We start from the raw sequence: 9,250 nt of genomic DNA, 5'->3' as shown, positions 1-9,250 counted from the left end.
AAAATGGAGTCCAGTTCATTCTTGGAGTATCAGGTAGACTGTAGAAAACTCCAGTCCTGAACTATCGAGCGACTGAAGTCACAAGTCCTCAGAGAACAACTTTCTGCATCAGCCAAGAACAGGACCATCTTCATGGTAAAGTAGAACCGTCCCCAGTCACCACACGCATCCCAGGCAGACCACGCAGGCATCCAAGCGACAAGGTCTCCAACCAGAAGCAGGACACCAGGACGAGTCAGGCAACTCCAGAGGGCAGAGGGAGTCTGGATCACTGACAGCTCAGGAGCGACATGTATAGCTCGACAGAGAGACAAGTAGAAGGAAAAAGAGAGCGGGAGAGAGAGAGGAGAAGAGAGAGACGATGAGAGAACAGAAGAGAAGGAGAGATGGCAGTTAGGTATGGTCACAGTCAAACAATGTATAATGTGAATGTATATTTAGTGCAGAGTGCAAGCAAGAACTCCGGCAGGACTACATTGAACTTAAAGATATTTACAGACTAAATTACAGTTATATGCACTAGCAGTAACTATAATAGCGTAACTAAAAGGGAAAGCCAGAAGGTAACACAGACATAAGGGGCTCCCTGAGATGTAAAGCGACCAATCACTTCACCATCAACAAACCAAAGTGATCAATGAGAGTGAGGAAGACAGCATCTAAACATACCAGTTCACCATAATAATCTACGGCCATGACTTCCCCAGATCTGCTTATTTACCTGAGGCAAATCTAATTACAAAAATGCTTGGCTAAATAAAAAGGTTTGTAGCCTAGACTTTAACACTGAAACATTAATTGGAAGACTATTTCATAACTCTGGGAGATAGTTTGTAAGAAAAAGCTCTGCCCCCTGCTGTAGTTCTAGTAATACGTGGTACTGACAAGCAGCCTGCATTCTTTGATCGAAGTAGGCGTGGCGGATCATAAGACACTATCAGTTCACTCAGATACTGCGGCGTGAGACCATTTAATGCTTTATACGTCAATAGTAGTAGCAAATAGCGAAATTTCACAGGGAGCCAATGCAGTGTGGATAAGATAGAGGTGATGTGCTCGTATCTTCAGGTTTTAGTGAGGACTTTCGCTGCTGCATTCTGGACTAACTAAAGCTTGTTTAAGCACCCTGTTGAACAGCCAGACAGTAAGGCATTACAATAGTCCAACCTAGAGGTGATTAAAGCATGAACTAGTTTTTCTACATCGTTTAGTGACAATAGATTTCTTATCTTGGCAATATTTCTGAGGTGAATGCTATCCTGGTAATATTTCCTACATGACTTTTAAATGAAAGGCTGGAATCTATAATCACACCGAGGTCTTTTACTGTTGCAATTAATGGAACAGAAAGGCCATTTAAAGTTACAGCGTGATCAGAAAGCTTACTTCTAGCTGCTTGTGGTCCTATGACTAGAAATTTTGTCTTATCAGGATTAAGCAGAAGGAAGTTAATTAAGATTCAATCTTTTATGTCCTGCACACATTTCTTAACTTTAGTAAACTGTTTTTTCTCGTCTGGTTTTGCTGAGTCGTATAACTGTGTGTCATCAGCATAATAATAAAAACTAATACTATGCTTACAAATTATGTTGCCCAGAGGAAGCATGTAAAGGGAAAAAAGCAGTGGGCCTAAAACTAAACCCTGTGGAACACCAAACTCCACTTTAGAACATGCAGAATGGTCACAATTTAAATCTACAAAATGACAACGATCAGTCGAATAGGATCTAAGCCACAAGAGGGCCGTTTCCTTAATTCATACTACATTTTCTAATCTGTGAAGGAGATTACTATGATCAAAAGTTTTAAAAGCTGCACTGAGGTCAAGTAACACAAGTATTATGACGCAACCTCGATCAGAGGCCAATAGGAGATCATTTACTACTTTACAAGTGGAGTCTCTGTGCTGTGATGAGGCCTAAATCCTAACTGATACAGTTTGTTTATGTCATTTCTATGTAAATGTGAACATAGCTGCTGTGATACTATTTTTTCCAGAATCTCAAAAATAAAGGGATGTTTGATATCGGCCTGTAATTGGACAGCTAACAGGGATCAAGGTCAGGTTTCTTAATTATCGGTTTAATAATTGTTTATTTAAAGGATTTGGGAACATACCCACTGCTGAGTGAACAGCTAATTATTTTCAACAGGGGTTCTATATTTGATGGTACTGTGGAACCTCGGATTACGAGTAACACGGTTTATGAGTGTTCCGCAAGACAAGCAAACAGTTTTTATAAATTTAGAAAAACGAGCATTGTCTTGGTTTACGAGCACAGAGGATCACATATCACGCATGTACTTCTTGTTTTGACACCGAGGTTCACATGATCACAACTGAGCAAACAGGTTTTCTCTCTCTTGCGCTGCGAAATTGTAGGTAATTGTTTTCTCTGCTGGGTCTTAGTGCCCGTCTCTTACTGGTACAAACAACATCCGTGCACGCGTGTACTGTTTACTACAACACTGTGACCGTGTGTGTGTGAATTTTGTGTGTTTATTTTGTGTTTGTTAGCGTGTTTGTACAGCGTGTGTTCACGCGTATAAAGCAAGAGCTAGTCTCATTAGTGGGTAAGGATCCATTTTTTCTCTCTGTATCAGCCTGTCGCCACACACACTCTCTCTCTCTCTCTCTCGCCTTTACAGCCCCCCTACCAACACAGACACACACACACACACACACTGCCTTACACAGAAACCTTGCTCTGTCGCGATTCTTTTTAAAGGTAAAGTACAGGTTCATTTTTTACTTTACAGCAGTGATTTCATTAGTATGCGCTCACACGAGTGTGACTAGTGATGTTCCTTGCTAATTTTTCAGATAAATGTGTGTGTGTGTGGACAAACGGAAATACTTATCTGTCGGGATTTATTTTTACTTTTTTTTAAGGGTAAAGTGCAGGTTAATTTGTTTTATTTTTACTTAATATTTTATAATTTATGTATTTATTTTTTTAGAATAAATACCTTGAGTTTCCATTATTTCTTGTGGGAAAATTTGGTTTACGAGTGTTTTGGAATATGAGCTTACTTCCGGGATGAATTATGCTCGTAATCTGAGGTTCCACTGTACTATCTGCTTGAGAAAATGTGTCAGTATAGGATTTAATTCACAGGTTGACGATTTTGAAGAAGAGATGGGTAAAATTAGTTCACTTTCTTTGAGGGGAATAAAGTATTCTAGGTTCTGATGTGGTGTGGGTAGTTTATCATCTGTATTACTTAAATTGTCTGGTTTTAAAGTCTGAATTTATTGCCTATTATTTGTGATTTTGTTATTGAAAGAGTTAATGAAATCCTCACTACTGTATGTTGTTGTGGAGATTTTTTATTATTTTTTTTTTTGCTCCCTGGCCTGGTCTCTGGATTGTCACCGATTAACTAGGCCTCTTCTGAGACTATGTGCTATATTACAAGAAATGAGAACAGCACCTTTCCTAGTAGGATGGACTTCGTCCCACCCTAACACTCCAGCTTTGCCCTTAAAGCCCCCATATATTTTATCCCGGGATACACCTAACCACTGCCGCCCCTAAAGGCCTAGCTAATTTCACGAGCTTTAGTACAGCGTCTCCTATAACCAAAGCTCTTTTAGGTTTCTCAGCAGGTGCATCACTGAGGAGAGCAAACCTGTTGGACATGTGAAGCGCAGAAGAGGTGTGCTCCGATGGGCTAGCCTTATCGTTAGCTTTGGCAGAACGAGTATGCCGCCGAGTCGGCCCCTGCTCGCCCCGCTGTGAGGGCTCTAATGCCAGAGTCGGGCTGGTTATCTCCACCTGCGGCACCCAGACTGTCCACTGCGAGAATAACGCTGCTCTCGCGCTCTCTAAACCTCTCTAAAGTCTGAATGCGAATGTCTAAAAAAACACATACAGTGCTACCTCCGCATATGGACGACCCTGTCTCACAAATTTTGGCCGTAAGAAATTTGCCTCGACATACAAAGAATTTTAGTCGTACGAGTGACCAAACCGAGCTAAACTGAATGTCAGCTAAGTTGCGTGTGCGTTCAAGAGCTATTCAAAACTTTTTTGTGTCAGTGGAAAACCAAACTAAAGAAGTTTACATATTTTGGGTGTTTTTTTTGGGTTTTTTTTGGCATTTTGAGCAAGATTTAGTAAGACATGGGTCCCAAAAAGGTCAGCAGCAAAAAGAAAAGGGAGCTACTTTCAGCTTCTTTTTTAAAAGCAGACGGTGCCAAGAGGAATCATAAATTAAGGTTAGGTGACGTTTAATATCTATTTATCTTTTCAAAATGTTTTTAATAAAATAGTGTTAAAAATAGCTAATGTTGGTAATATTTTTGGTGTCTGAATGAATTATCTGCATTTACATTATTTTCTTTGGGAAAATGTGTTTCGCAATAAGAAATTTACCCTTAAGAACTCGCCTCTGGAATGATTTAAATTCATATGTTGCCGTACCACTATGAATGATTTTTCAGATTAAAGAACCAGAGGAATAAAAGTTTGAGGTGAGTGTGCAACATTTTAGATATGGATGATGCTAGTGTCTGTTAGCTTCCGTGACTACTTGTTATTAGCCAAGTTAGCTTGTGAAGGAGGACACTTCTAACAGAAGAAAGTGAAGGAGGACACTTCAAATGGTAACTTCTTGTAGGTTAGGGCTTTAATTTCCCTTTCCGTAGCTCGATAATTACCACGCTTTGTGTTAGCCTTGCTTTGTTTTAGCATTAGCATTGCTAAGACACATCCTTCTTCCAGTGTAGTGTTTTTCTGAGAAGCAGCGTTTTTGTTTTTGTTTATTTTTTTTAAAGGTGTCGTTTTTTTTTTAAATGCTGCAGTTTGGAAAGAAGAATGTGCTGGAATTTCTTGGCCTTGCTCTTACCATACCTGGGAAATGTGCTTGGCCTGGAGGAGTGAAAGTATTTTATTATCCGGACCACAATCTTCCTTTAGGACCTGCATAAATGAAATATCACAGACATGAAACAGGACATTTTTATTTGAGCCAGAGAAATGTGTGTGTGTGTGAGAGAGAGAGAGAAATAAGCAGAAATTTGGAAGACATGGTGACTCAGACGAGAGCAGTCTTCCGCTCTTTCATTCTTGTTGTTTCCTTTCGACGAGCAACATGAAGGATTTGGTTTATAAGGGCGAAAGACATGAAGACAAGCTTACAAAAGATTTACTGTTTCCTCTCATGTTGTCGTCAACCCACAATCCTCGCCGGACCATCCTCCTATTCATGGCTGGTGTGTGTGTGTGTGTGTGTGTGTGTGAGTGAGAGAGAGAGAGAGAGAGAGACAAAGAAATTTCCCAATACTTATCATTAATCTGTGTGTGTGTGTGTGTGTGTGTGTGTGAAGGTTTTCAAGTCTAGTCAGTGCACCTTTGTTTGACAGTGTGTGTAGAAGGACGAAAAATTCCTGACGTGTAGTTGTGGCCTGACACACTCCACCCTCCCTTTCCCTGTCTCTTCCTGCAGTGTATCTGCATACAGTAAAACAAATCAGTCCAGGAAATAAAAGCATTAACCTTTCACCCTCAAGTAAAAATAGCACCGGACATACTGGACAGCTGCAGCATGTACAAATCCTGCTTCGACTTCCTCATATTTTGTCTACATAATTGCTTAATTCTCAGGGTCTCATATTGTACATCCTCCACAACCAAAAAAACAAAAACAAAAAAAACCTAATTACCTCCTCTCAGATGGAAAATATGGCAATCTGGACCACAGTGTTGAATCGCTGTTGTTCGTGTGTATGTGTGCAGTCTTGCTGAACAAACACACTTCTTTACATTGTCATGTTCTTGCATTGTGTTGAATGGTGCATGCTATTTCCCAGGATTTTACACATGTCTTTTTTTGCGTTTAAATTATTGGCAATATTATTTTAAGAGTGTTCAACTTAGACACAGTAAAAAATTTCATTTGTGCACACGTTTTAAAGAAGGATATCTTCAATGACGATATGGCTGAGGTGGCTCATAGCCCACTGCAGTTGTTCCTGTGAATATTAAACAAATGGAACACCTGATCCTGAAAAAACTGACAAATAACTTGTCTTCAGCTTGCAGAGACGCATCTTTCTTTGGGAACTGTACACACTCACCAACACCAGATGCACACTACCAGGAACCTGGCTGGGAGTTTTAATTAACACGTCCACATACAGTCCTGAGCTCGCTTCAAGCCTTTTCCACATTACAAGAGTTCCGGAAACGCCAGGGATCAGAGATTAAACAGTCCTGACAGTCCAATCGGTGTACTGAGAATTTTTTTTACCTTGATGGTATCCAAGCACTAGTGAAACACTGGGATTGGTGCATTAATGTAGATCTATAGAGAAATAGTTTGTTTTTACTCTTATAACTAGTTATTTTATTTTGCACAATCCAAAGTCCCAATTTGACTTAAACTCCCCTCTTATAACCTCGACTACCTATTGCTATCTAGTTTGATGATGAACTTGACTACCAGTTGTTAGTATAATGTTACAGTAAATGGACATTTGAAAATTGCTAAAATATAGTACTTTCCCTAAATCTGTTAGACTAAGTGACTTAAAAAAATTGAACTATTCAGATAGTTAAATTTTTTTGTTTTTATCCAGAAACTTTAACTATCCAGTTCACGACTGACATATAATTTTTAAGCTTTTGTCCCTCAAGGTTTGGAGGTATTGAGATGCTTTTAAGCTCACTACATTTGTAAAGAGTCATTGTTTCAGTTCCCGTAACCTTGCCATCAGCTTAAACCAGTCTGCCCATTCTTCCCTTATCTCGCATTTTAACAAAGTGATGCTGAAGGTTTACCCAATGTAAACTCTAGAGACTGTTGACTTTTGTTTTAGCAAAGTCAAAAACAGGGATCCTGGAGGCCAGCGTCACATATACGTTGGTGATGTTTGTATTCAAACAGAGCTGCATCAACTAATCTTTTAATCGCAAGGTTACTTGGTGTGTACAATATTTAAGCTAGTCGAGTTATTTTGGCACTAACTACCATGCCACATTGAATGATTTGCATATCATGAGTAACATTCAGCAGTATACGTGGTTTGGGCTAGCCATCACACCAAGTTGCCAACCCTTGCCTTACCTCTACTGTATATGAGAGTTATGTGAGGTACAGGGGATTTTAAATGATGAGTATATTATGGTAAGCCATGTTGGAGGGACATATTTACAAAGTGGTCTGAGGACCTGTTTGACATCATCAAAGTGGGACAGATTCCCTGGAAAAATCATGAGGCACATGTGAGGCTATTTTGAAGTAAAAGACGGAAGGAGAAAGTAAAAAAAAAAAAGGACAAGTCACATCAACAATAACAAAATTTTCCCCTCTATCAGCTGTTCCCATGGGAGTCACCAGAACAGAGGATCGAGTCTGCATACTCTTTGTAGTTTGGCATGGACACTGTTCCTCGATGTTTATTCTCAATTCATCCAGGTTTGAGACCAGCAATCAGGGTGTACCAAAATTTGGTTCCCAGATGGGTTATCGAACCCGGTGATGACTCTGAAAGCTCCAAATGCTAGCTACGAGTCAACCAGGGTAGCGCAGGTAAGAACAAAAACCAACTGATTTAATCCTGGTGTAATCTAAGAATTCTAAGAAAAATTATAGATAGCAATGTTCAAAGAGCTCCTAGTACCATAATCAATCCTGATTCAGAAAACAGATATAGTCATATTGTCTTATAATAACAAGATAAAACAGAATAAAGAAATAGTAAAAAAGAAAGATGTGTTGCCAGCCCACTGAATGTGTTGCACTTTTTTATGCTGTACAGGGAATAAGTGATGTTACAAAAACCTCTGCAAAAAAATTAATAGCACTTACTAAAGTTACAGTTAAAGTAGGGTCATAGTAGTTATTTTCTTTGATGTCGTTCATGACTGTTTCAGTGTTTCTGTTATATTAAAAATGGCGATTCTAGTATTAAGATGTTGCATTCTTTTTATAATGTTTATTTTTGTAGCATTCTCTCTGGCTCAAAAATTTCAATATCTCACCCCAGAGAGTATTCTGACCTCTTAAATAGATGAGTACACATCTTTGCTTTCTGAAAAAAGTTACTGCGAGTTTGATTAAATTCCCATAACTGGTTTAGGAGAAGTTGATATGAGATAGTAGACTTGACCCTCGGGCTTTTTAAAAATGAATTGGACATTTTCCAGAAACAAACAAACTTACTAGAACGTGATATACAGTAGTTAGTGAATATCTAACTCATTATAAGTCATTATCATCAGTAAAAAAATCTTAGGAAACGGGAGTACCCGGACGGGTATAATAGAATCCCCAAGCACGGGGAGAACATGCAAACTCCATGCACACAGACCCCATGGCAGGAATCGAACCCAGGTAACCACACAAGGTAAACATGCTTGTCCTTTTCTTTTGCTCTACAGCTTCCAGACTAAGTGGACCGTGTAGACATGTGTTCAGTGTTACATTCTAGACCCAGGCAAAAATAGACAGAGAGTCAAGTAGTTTTATCAAAGATTTAACAATGCTGGATGACACATTTTAAGAACAATTTGATGTCTAATGATGTTCAATAAAGTAATTCAGGAAGAAAATTTGGTCATATCACGCTGACTCGAAATTGGATTCAGATTAATAGTTTGCCATTATGGTAAGCGTGAAACCTATTACCTAATTAGGCACTGTAAGAAAAGCATTAGACTTTAAAGACATGCTGTGTTGAGGATTGTCCAGGTAGGGAGAGAGAGAGAGAGAGAGAGAGAGAGATGTAAAAGAGAAAAATCACACACAATACAGTGTTAATTGTTATCTGTCTTTTACTGGAACAATGATTTATATCTATTTATTCTTAAACACTGCACCGGACTAAACAATTGCATTTATTATTATTATTATTATTATTTTTATTTTTTTTAGATTTTCAATGTATCGTATTGTCTATAACACAAGCTGGAACAAATACAAATGAATTTCAGAGCCATCATTGTTTGGGAAATTTCTGTTGATTCATGTTATTTCATTACCAGAACATAACTTGAATGTCTCCTCGGTATTAAAAAATAAATAAATCCCTGGAACACCATGGCTATCTCCAAGATCACGTCCTCCTCGACCACATGCACCGTAGTTGTTCTTCACTTCCAAATTGTAAAGGAAAAACATAAGATACAGCTATACAGTCCATCATCCTGTAACTCAAGGACGCGAGCCTTCTGGGAAGAAGACGATAAAACAAGAAACTCAGATAAATATATATATTTACTACACCAAAGAACAGATTTACAAC

Source organism: Clarias gariepinus, chromosome 12 (genome assembly GCF_024256425.1).
Source record: "Clarias gariepinus isolate MV-2021 ecotype Netherlands chromosome 12, CGAR_prim_01v2, whole genome shotgun sequence".
In the NCBI taxonomy this organism is placed as follows: Eukaryota; Metazoa; Chordata; class Actinopteri; order Siluriformes; family Clariidae; genus Clarias; species Clarias gariepinus.
This window is presented reverse-complemented; position numbering follows the sequence as displayed.